Source organism: Bicyclus anynana, chromosome 26 (assembly GCF_947172395.1).
Source record: "Bicyclus anynana chromosome 26, ilBicAnyn1.1, whole genome shotgun sequence".
Taxonomy (NCBI): domain Eukaryota; kingdom Metazoa; phylum Arthropoda; class Insecta; order Lepidoptera; family Nymphalidae; genus Bicyclus; species Bicyclus anynana.
In genome coordinates, this window is record NC_069108.1 from 6,880,967 (window position 1) to 6,900,488 (window position 19,522).

At 36.3% G+C, this 19,522-nt stretch overlaps 1 protein-coding gene across 1 annotated transcript in view; it reads right to left on the reverse strand.

Annotated features, from left to right (window-relative positions):
• LOC112045799 (single-minded homolog 1) overlaps positions 1-12,441 on the reverse strand; it is a 71,145-nt gene extending 58,704 nt beyond the window's left edge. The window contains exon 1 of the mRNA XM_052889723.1: positions 11,886-12,441. The gene's annotated coding sequence lies outside the window, so the exon portion shown is untranslated. The remainder of the gene's footprint in view (positions 1-11,885) is intronic.
• Between the last annotated feature and the right edge of the window lie 7,081 nt (positions 12,442-19,522).

Here is a 19,522-nt window from a genome sequence, read left to right on the forward strand (position 1 = left end):
ATTTTTAATTAGGAAAGGAAACTACATACCTATGTTGTACAAAATGGATTTTTTTTTTATTTATTTTGTACCAATATTAGTAACACACAAAAAGTAAAAAGAAAAACAGCGGACAAGGAAACACTTATCTCTATAAGAGATCTCTGCCAGTGACTCTTGGCAGTGGGAGAGATTGTCAACAAAAGAAATGGATAGGTACAACAAAAAAAAGTGAGGAAACATAATATACTTAATACATAAATAATAAAAGTAAATAATATTAAATACATCAAAAATAACACTAATAAATAAATTAAAATAAATATATAATTATAACAGTACATATCAATACTATATATAAATAATAACTAAATAAATACATATATACATACATACATATAATATAACGTTCTATGATAATAAAGAAAGATAGTGTTCATTTCTCTTGTAATACAGGACTATTGAATCCTCAGAGTATGCATCGCGTTTATGCATATATGAAGTGTACGCTTAATGCATGAACAATCTATACTAATATTATAAAGCTGAAGAGTTTGTTTGTTTGATTAAACGCGCTAATCTCAGGAACTACTGGTTCGATTTGAAAAATTCTTTCAGTGTTAGATCTACGGGAACGAGAACCACGGATGAAACCGCGCGGCGTTAGCTAGTATGCATATATGTGAAAGAATATAGGTTTTCTAAATATACTTAAACTGAGTTATTTAAAAAAACCTCTTTGGTGCCAGTATTGGATTTTATTTCTAGAATATGAACTTCTTACCCTGTCTAATAACCAATACGTAGAATTCTTCATCGTAAGTAACAGTCAAAGTAACGTCATAAATCAAAAGTGACGGTCTTAATCACAGAAAAATAAAGTCTTCTTTACTACTTACTACTTTTACTGTTACTTTAGCTTCACATGAAGAAACTGGCTGTAAGTAAAGAGCTAAAACATAGAATAAAGCACTATAATATCATAATCATACCAGCTCTAAGTAGGTTTATCTAGTTCCTAATTCGTAGGAATAAAATTCGAAGAACATAAACGAATGACTCATGGAATACCAAGTTAGGCGGTGCGGTGTTGTTTGAATAGACAAGGTTTTTTTTTTTATTTTAAACAATTTGAAATTGGAATGAAATGACACTGGCATTACAAATTTCACACTAATCACGCAACTTTATGAATGCTTGCAAAAATTGTAGTGCAATTGGAATTTGATTCTTAATCCCTTGTAATACAGTACTAGAAGATTGATAATGATCGAAATATAAAATTGTTGTACGTGCCCGTAGTACGCAGTAGTGGGTCTTTTAAATGTCACGATTCCCACGCATTCGGCATTGGGTGTTTTAATGAATGACTTTTTGTCACTAATTGTGTTTTTGTCAACGGGTGGGCTGGGCGTATGCAAAAATGTGAGAAAAATGTTCAATTATTATTGAGTATTGAATAATGGAAAGGTTTTGCTGAATGTAATAGATATAGATAGTAAAGTTATAGTTTTGCACACAAACTCGTACTTACTTTTAATTCATAGTACTTACTTTTAGTCATAACCTGTTGGTACCCTATTAAATAAATAAATAAATTATGTTGTAATTGTAACTTTTTTCTTTTCTTTTTTTTTCATATAAATTGGTAATTATGACTATTTGTGTTATTTTTATTTTGTACTTTTATTTAATTTAATTTAGTAATTGTGATTTATTGTATATATTTTTTTCTTTTTCACCATGTACCTACCTACAATATTTTGCACACTATTAATTTAGTTGAATGTTGTAAAGAACAATAATTCTTGCAAATAAACGATATTATTATTATTGTTATTATTATTAAATTTAACCTACCTAAGACACCTAGATCTATGGTAGATACAACACAAAGCGTCGCATTAGTAATTTTCAATATTATAGCCTACAAGAAAAATGGCGTCTTGTGTATTGTATTTATGTATATTTTAAAAAGTGTTCATCATCATCATCATTATCAACCCATATTCGTCTCACTGCTAAGCTCGAGTCTCCTCTCAGAATGAGAGGGGTTAGGCCAATAGTCCACCACGCTGGCCCAATGAGGATTGGCAGACTTCACACACCTAGATAATTAAGAAAATTATTCCTTCACCGTTTGAGAATAGTGATATTTAATTCCTTATAAAATGCACATAGTTGAAAAGTTGGAGGTGCATGCCTTGGACTGGATTCGAACCTACGCCCTCCGAATCGAAAGGAGAGATCATATCTCGAACTTTATTCGATTATTTATATCTACTAAAATACCATAAGTAAATAAGTACCTACTGCAAAAAGCACACGTCTATCCTGCACCTACAAAAATAATTGTCTATGACGGAAATTTAAATTTGTATTATAAATTCGAAAGAGGCTCGTAATTTAAAAATTTCGAACCTCTGTGAGAAATGTCAATTTATTTTTAGCTTTTATCGCGGACTATGAATGGCGACCGAATCAAGAAATTCCGTAACGAAAATAAACCTAACACAAAAGCCGTGCATCAAGTTAACACATTTCGACGTTATCATATCGACTCAACTTGACAAGTGGTGAAACCAAAGGGGCAAAAAAAATATTTTTTTCATAAATCATCAATCATTTATTGCCAGAATGTGGCCATATACAGATATGGTCATATACCTACAGATATTGTTACATTTTAATGTTAATACACAATCTGCCTCATAGGCGTGCAAGCCGAGTACATTATAATAATTTTTATTTACTAAGTAATATTAGAATTGTCAATTTTTTACAATGTCATTTCATAAATTAAAGTCATATAACAAACATAATAAAATTAAATTGAACCAAAGTAATACTGTCAAAACATTAAGTATACATTTACATGTTATTAATATAAAATAATTTGTCATTAAGGAACTCTGCTACTGTGTAATATCCTTTATCTAAGAGTATTTTAACCATTCTTCCTTTGAATTGCATAGCATCTAACCCTTTCCTTTGTTTTTTTTTTATTCTTTAATTCTTATTTTTTTATTATTTTATAAAAGAAAAAATGTACTGCGTACCTAAATCTATACTCTATACTAATATTATAAAGAGGTAAAGTTTGTAAGTTTGTAAGTTTGTCACATTTTTTAAATGGGGTAATCTTCGGAACTTCTGGTCCGATTTTAGAAATTCTTTCACCAGTAGATTGCTACATTATCGGGGAGTGCTATAGGCTATATTTTATATTGGTATCATATATATTAGCCGAGTTATCACAGTTCTTGTCATACAGGTCGGACTGAAAATCCTCTTAAACAGACTTATTCGCATGCGCTGCCTTAACTATTGTGTAAAATTGAAATTAATGTATGGAGGCTTTATGTATCTTTTAAAGTTGTACAAAAAAGTCCGCGACACCATATATCTATCTTCTATATATTAGCAGATATAGTACCTTTTGTGTTTTAAAAATTATAAATTTAATATACTTAGGTTTACGTCATAGGGTAGATGTAGGGGTTGGGTAGGGTTGGGGTAGTGGTAGGGTAGGGTAGGGGTAGTAGTAAAGTTGACATCGACGCGGACGAAGTCGCGGGCGTCCGCTAGTAAAATAAATAATTATAAATGCTTATCTTGGTAAAAAAAATCTATGCAATAGTTTTACCAAAGCAGTTCTCCTTCCTTTGTCTATTAATAGAGAGAAATTTAAAAATGGAATTTTATATCAAGTGTGAAGCTGGCAAGTGACCAAATCGTGCATAGTGAGTAGAGATACGTACGTAGCGTCTATTGTCTATGGAGGGCGTATCTGAAAACAGGCCCCGCCTATAGCACCTGGCCTTACAGATCTTGTTATAGACTCTGTATCTATATTAATGGCGTGAACAAGGTTTTTGACTCGGGTAGGCGGACTGCATGACGCAGTGGTATGCGTGGTGAATTTACAATACGGTGGTCCCAGTTGCGTGCATAAGGTTGTCGATCAGGGTATGCACTAGTAATAAAAATGGAAAAACCTGTATTTAATAAGCAGTATGAAGACGACTCTTAGGGTATGCGGTACTTTAGTGCATGTATGAAGTGCACGCCACTGGATGGTCCTGGGTTCCTTAGCCTTTTTTTTGATTGAGGATTTTTTAATTGGTTTAGGTCGGGTTGGTGGGAGGCTTCGGCCGTGGTTAGTTACCACCCTACTGGCAAAGATGTACCGCCAAGCGATTTACCGTTCCGGTACGATGCCGTGTAGAAACCGAAAGGGGTGTGGATTCATTCTCTTCCTAACAAGTTAGCCCGCTTCCATCTTAGATTGCATCATCACTTACCATCAGGTGAGATTGTAGTCAAGGGCTAACTTGTAAATAATAAAAAAGGCACTATATTGGGAAATAGGTACTCCCGAGCACCCTGTATTGTGCTAAATAGAAAATTCTTTCTCTAATACAAGAGAAGTCTCAATAGCTCAGTGGTAAATGAATCTGACTCATCATTGATGGGTGGTGGTTCGAGCCCGCAGGACTATTGTCGTGCCCACTCCTATAGTCTAGCAAGTTTGTTGATAACACTCCCATGATATGCGGGCGACGGGGGGAAAGACTGCGTGGGTGTCAAATCGTGCGTGCGGCGAAGTGATGTGCATCAGTCGTGGGTTTTTTCATTCATCGCTACACGCCCCCCGACCTGCGCGCATCATCGGGAGTGAACGAAGTTGCCATAACACAATCTTTTCCCGTGTAGTTGCGTTCCAATTACGGTCGAATTATGGTACCTACCAGTGGCGAAGGATGAAATTCTGACGAAGGTAAGCAGTTTCGAAGAAAAGGAATACCGCTTGATACAAACTGTACATCCTTCCTTACATAATACAAATACATATTACAATCATAAATGTGTATTTTTAAAAAGTAAACCCAGTGGGAATCGTCCTGCATGGACTCTTCGCCGCTGTATGTATAAGGCCTTGCGCCTTATAGGTACAATCGATACTGAAGCCAAAATTTTTTTTTTTTTGATTTTTGTCTGTCTGTACGTGTTTTTTTGTTATTCGGGTATCACGCTGAAACTACTGAATGAATTCAAATGAAACTTGGCACGCTTTAAGACCATAATACGGAGAAGGTTATAGGATACTTTTTATTGCGAAAATAAAATAAAAGTTTGTATGGAAAATCCTTCATTTTTAGAGTTACAGTTTTAAAATTTTGTTCATAAATCATAAAAAAATACGAAATATAATGAGATTTAAATTTTTTTTTAATTTAAGACTTAAAGTGGTAAAATAGGTCTTTAAAGTTTACATTGATTTCCACGCGGACGAAGTCGCGGGCGCCCGCTAGTAAATAATAAAATTTGAAACTTTATTGTTTGTAATTTGCCTAATAAATAGCGTATTTGCTAATAAATATATTATTTCGTTTCCACACTATTGACGGATATTTGACGGCCTCCGTGGTGCAGTGGTATGCGCGGTGGATATACAAGACGGAGGTCCTGGGTTCGATCCCCGGCGGGCAGATTGAGATTTTCTTAATTTGTCCAGGTCTGGCTGGTGGGAGGCTTCGGCCGTGGCTAGTTACCACCCTACCGGCAAAGACGTACCGCCAAGCGATTTAGCGTTCCGGTACGATGCCGTGTAGAAACCGAAAGGGGTGTGGATTTTCATCCTCCTCCTAACAAGTTAGATCGCTTCCATCTTAGACTGCTTCATCACTTACCATCAGGTGAGATTGTAGTCAAGGGCTAACTTGTAAAGAAAAAAAAAAAAAACTATTCTAGGTAGGTACATACAAAAACACATTACCCACCTTCGACAGTCGAGTAAAAAAACCAAAAACACTTTATAACTCTGTTTATTTTGAAAATGGGCTCAAATCCGGCGCACTCGGGCGCGTGCGTTGCTCAAACAGCATTTATTGGCTCAAGCTCAACGCGCGGCTCAACGATTAGCGTATGCTAATGTATATCAGAAGTGGGATAAAGGGTGATGAGTGCTTTTGCTACATCGAAATTACTACAAGGGGCGTATCCTGTATGTATTTCCAGTGGCGTGCATAAGGTACTTGATCAGGGCATGCATTTACAATTGAACCAAAGCGGGAAAATTTGCATTGGATGAGCATTAACGAAACATTTGTTAGGATATGCAGTGATTTAATGCTTGTATGAAGTGCTGTGTATATCATATTTTTTATTGCCTCATATCTTAATAACCGCTGAATAGATTTAGATATTGTTAGAATCGTTGATAACCCAAGTGTGTAAAGACTGTGGACACTGACTCGAGGTAAAAAATGGTTTTTTTTCGAATGCTGCAATATGGCGTGTATCTTGTATGTATGTCATATTCTTTATTACCTCATAACTAGAAAAACGCTGAATAGATTTACGTCATTAATATATTGTTAGATTCGTTGATAACACAAGTGTTCTTAGATCGGTGAAATTAAAAAATAACACAACTACTAAGAAGTAAGATTGTCTCAAGGTAAAAAATATTCGAATGCTGCATTATGGGGCGTATCTTGAATATAGGTATGTACTTATCTTAAAAAACGCTGAGTAGATTTACATCATTATGATGTATTCGTCTTGACAATCCAAGTGTTCTTAGATCAGTGAAATTAAAAAAAAAACTACTGTAAGATTGTCTCAAGGTAAAAAAATATTCGAATTCTGCATTATGGGGCGTATCTTGAATATAGGTATGTACTTATCTTAAAAAACGCTGAGTAGATTTACATCATTATAATATTAGTATTCGTCTTGACAATCCAAGTGTTCTTAGACCGGTGAAATAAAAAAAAGCCGACACAACGACTGTGAGACTGTGTCTCAAGGTTAAAAATAGTTTTTCTTTTTAATACTGCAATATGGGTATCAAATTCCCATCATGAGGAATTTAGAAATAGACATGACCAAGTTTATAAAACAGGTCATGCACCTCCAACTGTTCAGTCGTGTGCAATTTAAGAAATAAAATATCACGTGTCTCAAACGGTGAAGGAAAACATCGTGAGGTAATCTGCATACCAGAGAATTGTCTTAATTTTCTGGGTGTGTGAAGTCTGCCAATCCGCATTGGGCCAGCGTGGTGGATTAATGCCTAACCCCTCTCTTTTTGAGAGGAGACTCGTGCTCAGCAGTGAGCCGAATATGGGTTGATAACGACGAACAAATGTGTATCAGAAGTGGGATGTAAAGAGGGGTTAGATGAATACTTTTGCTAAATCTAAATTATTGTGCTTTTACTGGACTTCAAGAAGGGGCGTATCTTGTATGAGATTTAATTGTATGATTGATACAACTCCCCATTCTGAGAGGAGACTCGTGCTCGACAGTGAGCCGAATATGGGTTAATGATGAATGTAATATTGGCGGCTGTATCTAAAGCATCTTTTCCATGGCAGGCGTGTTTTTTTTTTATTTTTTCAACAACAAACATGGCCTTCAATGCTGCCGTGGAATAAATATTTGCAGGCAGTTAGGTAAGCTACCACCACTTACCACCTAGGCACCGTCCGTGCCCACTAAGTGGTGAGTTAGTATTTGTGTTAATTTGCTAAATAAACTGATGAATCACCGCTGAAATTAAGTCAAACGAAACTTTTAAACCTATATTAGAGTACAGTATTCACTGTTCATTAAAAAATTGCGTCGCAATTCCTATGTTCGCGGCGAAATATTTCGTTATTCGCAAATCTGACTGACGAAACTGACGTAAAATCTGCAAATTTAAACTTTAACTTGCAAATACCTATTGCCGAAATTGCGAATGGGTGGTTTAAGAATGCCACAGCTTAAAATCACTGTGAATAGAAAGACGCATTTAAATAAAAATTTTAATAAAAAAAATACAAACGACTTCAAAACCCTCAGACTAATTAGATAAAGACCTGCCTCGCAAGACATTATTTTTCTGTCAACGTATATGATCAACGATTTTATGCGATTATAAACACTGTCTCTAAAGAATCGATGTTTCGTAGTTTACAATCGTGTCCGTCGGTTAAATACCTCCGTAAAAATACCTTTTTGTGTAGTTATATGGTGTAAAAAACGAACAAAAACTGCTAGTTTAGTATAAAATATGTATGAAATCTAAGCTAGTTTTCCTTAGAAAATGACAGAAAATTTTGTTCGTGAATTTGGGTGCGATACTAGTCCTTATGTATTTAGTCTGAGTTGTGGACTACGGAACCATAAAAAAGGCTTGAAATTCGAATCCTGGATCGCATAAACTAACCGCTGTACCAACGAGCCGACATAAACGTCGATATAAATTCCAAAATGGCGTCTCAACATTACAGACATAAAAATTATTAACGGTCATTTTTTAAACAAAGAACAGTTGGTATTGAGGTCAGAGAAACAAAAGCCCTTGTTTTTGACTTTCCAAATGTAATTCGAAACTGTTTTGACGCCAAGGAACATAACATTCGTTCGTATCATATTCGGCTCACTGCTGAGCTCGAGTCTCCTCTCAGAATGAGAGGGATTAGGCCAATAGTCCACCACGCTGGCCAAATTGGCAGACTTCACACACGCAAAGAATTAAGAAAGTTCTCTGGTATGCAGGTTTCCTCACGATGTTTTCTTTCACCGTTTGAGACACGTGATATTTAATTTCTTAAAATGCACACAACTGTAAAGTTGGAGATGCATGCCCCGGACCGGATTCAAACCCACACCCTCCAGAATCGGAAGCAGAGGTCATATCCACTGGGCTAGGAACATAATATTTTTATAGAAATAAGTAGGTACAGATTTTTTATTGTTTTTTTTTATTCTTTACAAGTTAGCCCTTGACTAAAATCTCACCTGACGATAAGTGATGATGCAATCTAAGATAGAAGCGGGCTAACTAGTTAGGAGGAGAATGAAAATCCACACCCCTTTCGGTTCCTACATGACATCGTACCAGAACGTTAAATCGCTTGGCGGTACGTCTTTGCCGGTAGGGTGGTAACTAGCCACGGCCGAAGCCTCCCATTAGCCAGACATGCAGGGTTATTATGTAATATTTAAGTAATAAGTCACTACATCGTTTTTCATCGTATTTTCGTAATTGTGATCATCTAATATAGTTATTTCAACGAAATTATCTTAACTACGTCATTTTATATCATACAGTATTTTTCCTTTGTTTTACGTTCATCTAACATGATTTATTCAACGAAATAAACGACTTTTCGTTGAAATAATTTTACTACTTAATTGTTACTGCCACTTCAATATTACTACCTACCACTTTACGCAAAATATGTAATTTCCTTGAAAATACTTTTTTTATTTTTTTTTTCTTTACAAGTTGGCCCTTGACTACAATCTCACCTGATGGTAAGTGATGATGCAGTCTAAGATGGAAGCGGGCTAACTTGTTAGGAGTAGGATGAAAATCCCGCTCCTTTCTGTTTCTACGCGACATCGTACCGGAACGCTAAATCGCTTGGCGGTACATCTTTGCCGGAATGGTGGTAACAACGGCCGAAGCCTTCCACCAGCCAGACCTGAACCAATTAAGAAGACCTCAATCGGCCCAGCCGGGGATCGAACCCTGGACCTTCACGGAGTCAATATTCAATACTTCTATAGCACCTGACACTTCAAAATCATCACTTCCCGCCAGTAACCGTTCAACTCTCGAAGCGTCGACAACTCTCGGCCCTCTTTTTAAAAAAGGAACATCAATTAATTCCACAAACAAGTAAAACGCAGAGCAAACAGAATCCGAGCCCCTTACACACTGGGGTGCTTTTCACTGATAGGGCACGTTTGCTACCGGCCCTCCCATTGGCTGGCGGCCGGGGCAGACACCCCCGCGGCGGCCAATCACGAGCGAGCAGCCACCCCGGTTCGATTTTTAAATTTCAGGCCGAATTTGTGTCACAAAAAAAGAAGAATGCTATTTTTGGAATGCCATTTGATTGATGAATTGTTAGAAGCGTTTATTTAACTCGCACGCTTAGTAACTATGGATAAACAGCCTGTAAGGGTCAGCCTATACCTAATGTTTAACCGACTTAAAAAAAGGAGGTTCTCAATGTGACGCGTATGTTTTTTTTTCAGTTTGTTAGGTAGGTACCTACCTCATAACTTCGTCTGTTATTAACCAAATATAAAAATATTTTTTTGTTGAAAAGAGTTTTGTCTATTGTTTGTTTTTTTGCTTCCAGATTGGTTCTTATTAATTTTCAAGAAAATCGGTTTATATATTTTTTTTAAAATTAAAATAACTGAAACAAGTGAACGAAATTGCTCATACTGTATCAATAAAATGAAAAACCGGCCATGTGCGTGTCGATCCACGTGCAGTGTGTTGTTCCGTAGACTAAATGAGCACTTTAAACTCTTAGGTAATGTACAAAAAACCATTAAGGATACCCCACACCATGGAATAGACGATAAAAATTCATCCTCACTGTGCATGTAAAGAGGGTATCCCAAAATTTCTTTTTATCACTTTGTAGACGTTAATACTCTCTATAATTTTTTTTTATGCAAAATTAGTATGAAATTTTCGATTTCCAATTACGTTTTTTTAGTTGGTCGACTACGTTTAATAGCAATTGCTACTTAGCCGTTATAGTTTTCCTTGTAATTTCATTAAGTATATTTTTTCACGTATCCACAAACCGTTTAGCCGGTAGAGGGTGGGGACACTTGACTCTAACGAAAAATAGCTTTTTGAAAAGTTTCCTTGTGAAATATATTACAAAGAAATGTCTAAATTTAAAAAATGTTGGTGAAAATTCTCATATTTTTCAAAGACCTGTCCAACAATACCCCACACTATAAAATAAACGAGTAAAAAATTTATCCCCACGTTGAAATGTTTTTCAAGATTTTTAAAAAAATATTTTTCAAGATTTTATTTTACGACTTTATCTTACGACTAGCTGACGCCACGCTTTGTTGCCCGCGTGGTTCCCGTTCCCGTAGGAATATGGGGATAATTATATAGCCTATAGCTATCCTCGATAAATGGGCTATCTAACACTGAAAGAATTTTTCAAATCGGACCGGATTGGAATTCTTGAAATTAGCGCGTTCAATCAAACAAACTCTACAGCTTTATAATAAGTAGGTATAGATTTTATTTTATGATTTTACATTTTTATTATATATACTCATACTAATTTACAGTCGTTTCTAGTAGTAATAATCCCTGCGTTAAACCGCGGACAGACAGACATAGCAAATTGTATCTAAGGGTTTGTGGACTACGGAACCCTAAAATGGCGTCTTATGTTTTTTAATTTTATATAATTGTAATTAAAAATTTAACACTAGCAACAATTACGTAAATTAATTTTCTAACCAATAAAAAATTGTCCAACTTATTTCTTTAGTTTTTATAAACAATTTTTAAAATATTAAAATTTTAAAAACATAAGACGCCATTTTTCTTGAATAATATTGAAAAATACTGATGCGACGGTTCGTGTCGTACTGACTCGAGAATGTACCTATTCTTTTTTTAATTTTTTATTTGGAACGGCTGCGACACCGTCGGTATTTATCTTCCATTGTTCTTTAATCTGTGACTAAAACAAAAGAAATAAGACGGAGTATTTTTTATAGATAAATATTGATAAGTATTAGTACTTAGTCTATCATAATATTAATTTACGTAGGTAATTGTTTTAGTATTAAATCTTGAAATACAAATTATGAAAAAAGTTTGTACTTATATGCGGATTTCAAGGGGACGCGTGACGTTTGTTTTTTATGGGTTTTACCGGCTTCACCACGCTGCTTGACTCATTCATCATAATTCCTTCAGAAGCTACTATCTACCTAAGCTATTATTACGTAACTATACACTGAAAGACATTAAAACTTAATGCATCAAACTTACTCTTAAAACATTGCTCTTAAATAGATAAAAAAAAAATTTAAAATCTAGATAGATTTCAAAATTTACCTACCTTATAAGAATCCTGTAAGATGCTTCCAGATTTGTGTAACAGCCATTTTCAGAACTAAAATAGTCACCATTTTGAATTCCGAATACACGGGTAACATTTTTATGAAAACTATAAATAATTATTATTCCATAACAAATTTTGTTAACAAAATTGTAACAGATTTTTTTAAATAACTGACACAAACCGTTAATTTAAATACATATTTCACATTATCCACAGTTATGGCCTATTTAAAAAAGGTTTGCACTAAAATTCCGTTAAGATTAATAAGCGTTTTTATTTTAGTATTTTTAATCATAAATCTGAATTCTTGTGAAACAGTACCAAATCAACTGTCTAAGCTAATTAGTTACCTAATTAAAATCTACTTAATTTAACAGATTTTTTAAATTCACAAATATAGAACGCCACTGAATTTATTTTAAGGTTTTTTAAAGGAAGACTTTAGACGCACTTTTAATTAAAAACTTTTTTCACAAGCACCATAGACAAACTCTAATCTTTTAATCTCACTCAGTCAAAGGTCACGGAGTGTAAAGCCACGCGTCACACCGCTCGGGACGTGGGCTGAGAACTGAAATCGCGTCCCGTTCTCTCCCGACCAGAGGGATAGGGAGGGCAGGAGGGGTGTCTGTACTATAAACATTTTAATACACGTTTGGATTTGTTTTTGATACATTTATCGTCTATAAATTGCATACGCCTCGTTTCTTTATGCTTACTAGGAATAGTTGACAAAACAGATCCTATTATGTAGAAAACCATTGCATGTAGAGCATTGTAGGTCATGATAGGAATGCCTGTGATTGTATTCGTATCTCTACAGTCTATGGTTATTGGGGAGGGAACTTGGCCCAAGGTAACAGGTTCGTTTTCCGTTCGATAGACTATTGTCGTGCTCTTTACATATAATTAGGTACGATTGATTGGTAGATATTAAAAAAAAAAGAGAATTTCGTATGGTAAAAACAGTCATTACCTGTCTCGTTGGTCCAGTGGCTATGTGGCTTCGTGTCATGAGGTTGTGGATTCGAATCCTAGGTCGGGTCTATGAAAACCGGGCTTTTCTGATCGCATTGGAGCAGGGAGCTGACAAGCTCTATATTCTCTATCCGGTAGTGAATCGTTAAAATAGGCTGATAAATTGATAATTTTATTTAAAAAAAATAAAAAAAAAACAGTCGTTAAGTAAAATTATATTTAAAAAGAAAAACATTTGGACACCTACAATTTACCTTCGAAAGTAATTGTAGGTAGTAAGTAGGTAGGTAGGTATACAAGCTCTTTGCATCAAACTCAATTTTTATTTAGCCTCGTAGATACATAGGTAAGTAAAATCCAATTGTTTTTTTTTTATGTAAGATTGCAGTGTTTATGTAAGATTCTACAATTGGATTTACCCATTATCATTTTATTCATTGATAGGTAGATAGTGTTTTTTTATTCAACAGAATAGCCATTCCTATTTCAACAATAGGATAAATTGAACTATATACCTCCTTACCAAACCTTATTTAAAAAAAAACAACGCACCAAACCCCATTTTCATATTAAACCTACCTACTTAAAGATAAAATATTATCAATAGATAAAAAAGCAAAATGTTTTGAAATTAATTACTATAATAGTCAAACCTTTTCTAAAATTAAAAAATAAGAACTTTTCAGATAGGCACTCTAAATATAAAAAAAGCAATAGTAGATATGTTGTCTTTACCGTAAAAAACGATATTATATCGTATATTAATCCAAAGTTACACCATAAAGAACCTCGGAGCATAAAATAACCATTTCGGCAGTAAAAGACCAAACAAGAGCCCCAAACCGGTTTATGAAAAAAAAAACGTCATTTGCATCTGACGTTTGCCTCTTCCCGCCTACCGGAAATGGCGGTTTCTGATTGGTCGCGCTCGAACCAATGGCGCTAACAGATGCGAAGGTGATTCCAATTTTGAATTCAAATTATTATAAAGGCGGTGCACTATTGCTGTACAATTTATTTTATTATCTGTTTGAATTTTTAATATTTAAAAAACAATGTAGTTTTCATCGCGTTTTATATAAAAATGACCTTCTTATTTATTTTATAGTTTAATATATTATTTTCATAAAGGTATGAATAGCCCAGTAATAGTAATAATTCGTGATAGCCCAGTGGATATGACTTTGCCTCCGATTCCGGAGTGTGTGGGTTCGAATCCGGTCCGGGGCATGCACCTCCAACTTTTCAGTTGTGTGCATTTTAAGAAATTAAATATCACGTGTCTCAAACGGTGAAGGAAAACATCGTGAGGAAACCTGCATACCAGAGAATTTTGTTAATTCTCTGCATGTGTGAAGTCTGCCAATCCGCATTGGACCAGCGTGGTGGACTATTGGCCTAACCCCTCTCATTCTGAGAGGAGACTCGAGCTCAGCAGTGAGACGAATATGGGTTGATATCGAGATGATATTATAGATACCTAAACATTTTTTTTTTTATTTTATTTTATTACAAATAAATAAAGGGCCAGACTTAACATGGGTAGTGGGTTCGATCCCGTCCCGCTAAACTCTTGTGTGCCTTGTGTTTTGTGATCTTTATGAAGAGCTAGAAGTACCTACCTACCTACTTAAATTACCGAGAATATTGGTCATAGATATTAAAAGTACAAAAAAATATAAATTAAATTATTTTATAATATTCAAAAGGTTCAAAAAACTTTCAGAGCCTCAATAGCTCAACGGTAAGAGCGGTCGGTATCATCACCGAGGGGTGGTGGTTCGATCTCCGTTGGTCTATTGTCGTACCCACTTCTAGCACAGTCTTTGTCGACTAGTTGGTCTAGTAGGGGTACGAAAATAAAAAAAAAAACGGGGAAAAATGAGCTATTTGCTATTTTTTCAGAAAAAAAAAATTGCTATTTTTCAGGGAAAAATGACGAATTCAAAGAGGTAAACTTTGTGATGTTGGAGGGTTAATCTTTGGATCTACTGAGCCGATTTAAGAAATCTTTTAACATTAGAATGCTGGATCTACTGACCGGACTATTCTTTTACCATTAGAAAACCACGTTATTTATGAGAGTCATAGGCTATATTATATCCCCATATTCTCACAGGAACGGGAACTACGCAGGTGAAACCGCGGGGCGTTTGCTATTAGTTAATAATATAGTCAAACATTGAAAATTAAACTATAGTCTGCCAAATTCATTGATAACACTCCCATGATATGCGGGCGACGGGGGAAAAGACTGCGCGGGTGTGACATCGTGCGTGCGGGGAAGTGAGGTGCAGCAGTCGTGGGTTTTTCATTCAACGCTACACGCCCCCCGGCCCGTGCGGACCATCGGGAGAGGTACGAACGATAAGCCTCATTTGAAATGTCAGGTTATGCCATAAGTTGATGGTGATAATTAAAATCGAAAACTTTACAAGGGTTCCAAACGCGCCTTATAATCATCATTATCATCATATCAGCCGATGGACGTCCACTGCAGGACATAGGCCTTTTGTAGGGACTTCCAAACATCACGATACTGATCCGCCTGCATCCAGCGAATGTCTGCGACTCGCTTGATGTCGTCAGTCCACCTGGTGGGGGGTCGACCAACACTGCGCTTTGTAGTGTGGGGTCGCTATTCCAGTATCTTGCAAGGTGTGCTTTAATGTTACTATAGCGGTTTTACCCGCGTGGTTCGCGTTCCCGTAGGAATATAAGGATCATATATATATTGTAGCCTTCCTCGATAAACGGGCTATCTAACACTGAAAGAATTTTTCAAATCGGGCTAGTAGTTAGTGAGATTAGCGCGTTCAATCAAACAAACAAACAAACTCTTCAGCTTTATAATATTAGTATAGATTAGGTACCTAATAAAGGTAAGTAATAATTTGGCCAGGGTTTTTTTGTCGATCCAGTAACCTACCAATGTGCTTACCCTTAAAACCTTATGCACACCACATTTATAGATGCTCAACTAGTCGCAGTTTTATAAAATTGCTAGCGGACGCCCGTGACTTCGTTCGCGTGAAACCCAACTACTCTACTCCCACTCTACATCTACCCTACCATACAGAGGATGAGTAGTGACTCAAGCCTACCCCTACCCTACCCTACCCTACCCTACCACGCGACGTTAAAAAAATATAGTAATTTCTCCCGTTTTCCCAACATTTCCCTTCACTGCTCTGCTCCTATTGATCGTAGCGTGATGAAAAGTATACTATAACCTGCCCAGGAGTATGAAGAATAATTGTACCAAGTTTCGTTAAAATCCGTCGAGTAGTTTTTGTTTCTATAACGAACATACAGACAGACAGACAAAAATTTTACTGATTGCATTTTTGGCATTAGTATCGACCACTAATCACCCCCTGATAGTTATTTTGGAAATATATTTCATGTACAGAATTGACCTCTCTACAGATTCTCTCAGATTCTCCAGTAACCTACCAATGTGCTTACCCTTAAAACCTTATGCACACCACATTTATAAATCCTCTACTAGTTGTAGTTTTATAAATCCATATAAAAATTAAACACCTTTTACTCAAAACATTGGTTATTTGTAAGTAATTAAATTTGTCATTATTACAGTCAAGATACGAGCGCGTCGCTTGTAGCAAATTGAACCAATTTGACACCTCCCGGCTCCTCTCTTGCCCCCGTCGCCATCTCGCCCCCCGTCGCCCCTCGCCCCATTTACAGTTAGGGTAGTTTGGGGTAACACATTTTGACAATGTGCTTAAAAGCTGGTTTTGGCTGGTGGGAGGCTTCGGCTAGTTGCCACCCTACCGGCAAAGACGTGCCGCCAAGCAATTTAGCGTTCCGGTACGATGCCGTGTAGTAACCGAAAGGGGTGTGGATTTTCATCCTCCTCCTAACAAGTTAGCCCGCTTCCATCTAAGATTACCGCTTCCATCTTAGACTGCATCATCACTTACCATCAGGTGAGATTGTAGTCAAGGGCTAACTTGTAAAGAATAAAAAAAAAAGCTAGGTAAATTTAATAGGTTTTTCTTTAATCTTTACAAGTAAGTTCTTGACTATACAATCCCCTGATGGTAAGTGATGATGCAGTCTAAGATGGAAGCGGGCTAACTTGTTAGGAGGAGGATGAAAATCCACACCCCTTTCGGTTTCTACACGACATCGTAACGGAACGCCAAATCGCTATGCGGTACGTCTTTGAAGGTAGGTAACTAGCCACGGCCGAAGACTCCAGTCAGCCACGGTTTAGATTTGAAGATATTAATTTACTACCTAAGTAAATACCTATAGCTTTAAATACAGGTATATAGGTAACAGACAGGTATTTACTTACCTAACAACCCATGTTCGGCTCACTGTTGAGCACGAGTCTCCTCTCAGAATGTGAAGGATTAGGCGAATAGTCCACCACGCTGGCTTAATGCGAATTGGCAGAGTTCACAACAACCCATTTTTGGCTCACTGTTGAGCACGAGTCTAATCTCAGAATTAGAAGGATTAGGCGAATAGTCCATCACGCTGGCCTAATCCGGATTGGCAGATTTCACAACAACTCATATTCAGCTCACTGTTGAGCACGAGTCTCCTCTCACATTGAAAGGGGGTTAGGCCAATAGTCCACCACGCTGGCCTAATGCGGATTGGCAGATTTCACAACAACTCATATTCAGCTCACTGTTGAGCTCGAGTCTCCTCTCACAATGAAAGGGGGTTAGGCCAATAGTCCACCACGCTGGCTTAATGCGAATTGGCAGAGTTCACAACAACCCATTTTCGGCTCACTGTTAAGCACGAGTCTCCTCGCAGAATTAGAAGGATTAGACGAATAGTCCACCACGCTGGCCCAATGCGGATTGGTAGACTTCACACACGCAGAGAATGGAGAAAATTCTCAAGTATGCAGGTTTCCTCACGATGTTTTTCCTTTCACTGTTTGAGACACGTGATATTTAATTTCTCAAAATGCATATAAAAAGTTGGAGGTGCATGCTCGGGACCGGATTCGAACCTACACCCTCCAAAATCGCAGGCAGAAGTAGACTATACTCACATCTAAATAAAGCAATTAACAAAACATACGTTCGTAGGGAAGGCACGGAATGAAAAGCAATCACAGTGAGGGTAGGAACAGAATAAAACAATGCCAATTGTCGGCCACGTGGCCTTGTTAGCGACGCGTGGCGCGAGTGAAGTCAGGCGGCAAAACTGTACGCACCTTATGTGCTATGCACTAGTAAACGCCTGTGACTTCGTTTGCATTGTCGGCGAGTGAGTTATTTGATCGGTTAGCAAAATCTACTTTATTTATTGTGATAGATAATATTATCCTATTTAAGATGTTTCCGAGTTTTTGGCACACGCATATTTATTTATTTATTATCTTAACCCGGGAAAAAATTTAATTGCTTTTTTGTTTTTCGCGCGTATCTTGTATGTATCTTTGTATGTATGTATGTATGTATGTATGTAATATTCTTAATTACCTCATATCTTCCAAACCGCTGGATGGATTTACGTAATTAAGATATCGTTAGATTTGTCTTAATAACCCAAGTGTTTTTAGATAGGTGAAATTAAAAAAAAACCAACAAGACGACTGTGAGACGCTATAGACTCGAGGTGAAAAAAAAATTTTTTTTTTACTATTGCAGCATGGGTATCAAAATCAAGGGCTTTTTGTGAGAAATTCAAAATGGTATCATGGCCATGTTAAAAAAAACTATAATTAGAAAAACGTTATTTATTAATTGTCTATACAAAATACGCGAGGCGGATGACTATAAGGTGCGAGGTTTATGAAGTAAAGTTATAAAACACCTAAAATATACTAAACTAAATATATTGATTATGAAAATCCGACAAGTGCGAGTCAGATTCACCCACCGAGGGTTCCGTAGATCTTTTTGAATATTTACTTAACCTGTAAATAATGTAGACGAAAATCATTCTATTCAATATAATAGGTCCCGACTGTTTCTAATTGCTTTCGACACTTCTGGACTGAGCTTGTTTTTTTTTCTTTTCAGTTTTTGTATAATTTATGCAGTCGGGTTTTTTTATTTGTTTAATTAATTTTTGACTTGTCATTTCTGAAGTGAAACTCTTTATGCAGTTTTTTATGTTTTTTTTTGTGATTGTGTATTACTCATATCTACATTTTACTAATTTCTGCTTTTAGAAAGGTAAAGATTGTGGTATTGTAATTTGTAGGTAATCATTGGATCTACTGCACCGATTTTGAAAATACTTTCACCACTGGAAAGCCACGTTATCATTAACTAGCTAACGCCACGCAGTTTCACTCGCGTGGTTCCCGTTCCCGTAGGATTACGGGGATAATATACTATAGCCTTCCTCGATAAATGGGCTATCTAACACTGAAAGAATTTTTCAAATCGGACCAGTAGTTCCTGAGATTAGCGCGTTCAATCAAACAAACAAACTCTTCAGCTTTATAATATTAGTATAAATATGCTCAAGAGCACGGAAACTTCGAGGTAAAAACGCGGGGCGTCGTTTATTCACTTTATAACCGACTTCAAAAAGGAGGAGGTTCTCAATTCGGTCGGTATTTTTTTCATGTATGTACACCGATAACTCAAAGACGCCTGGACCGATTTCAAAAGTTCTTTTTTTGTTTGAATTAATACATCACCGGCTTA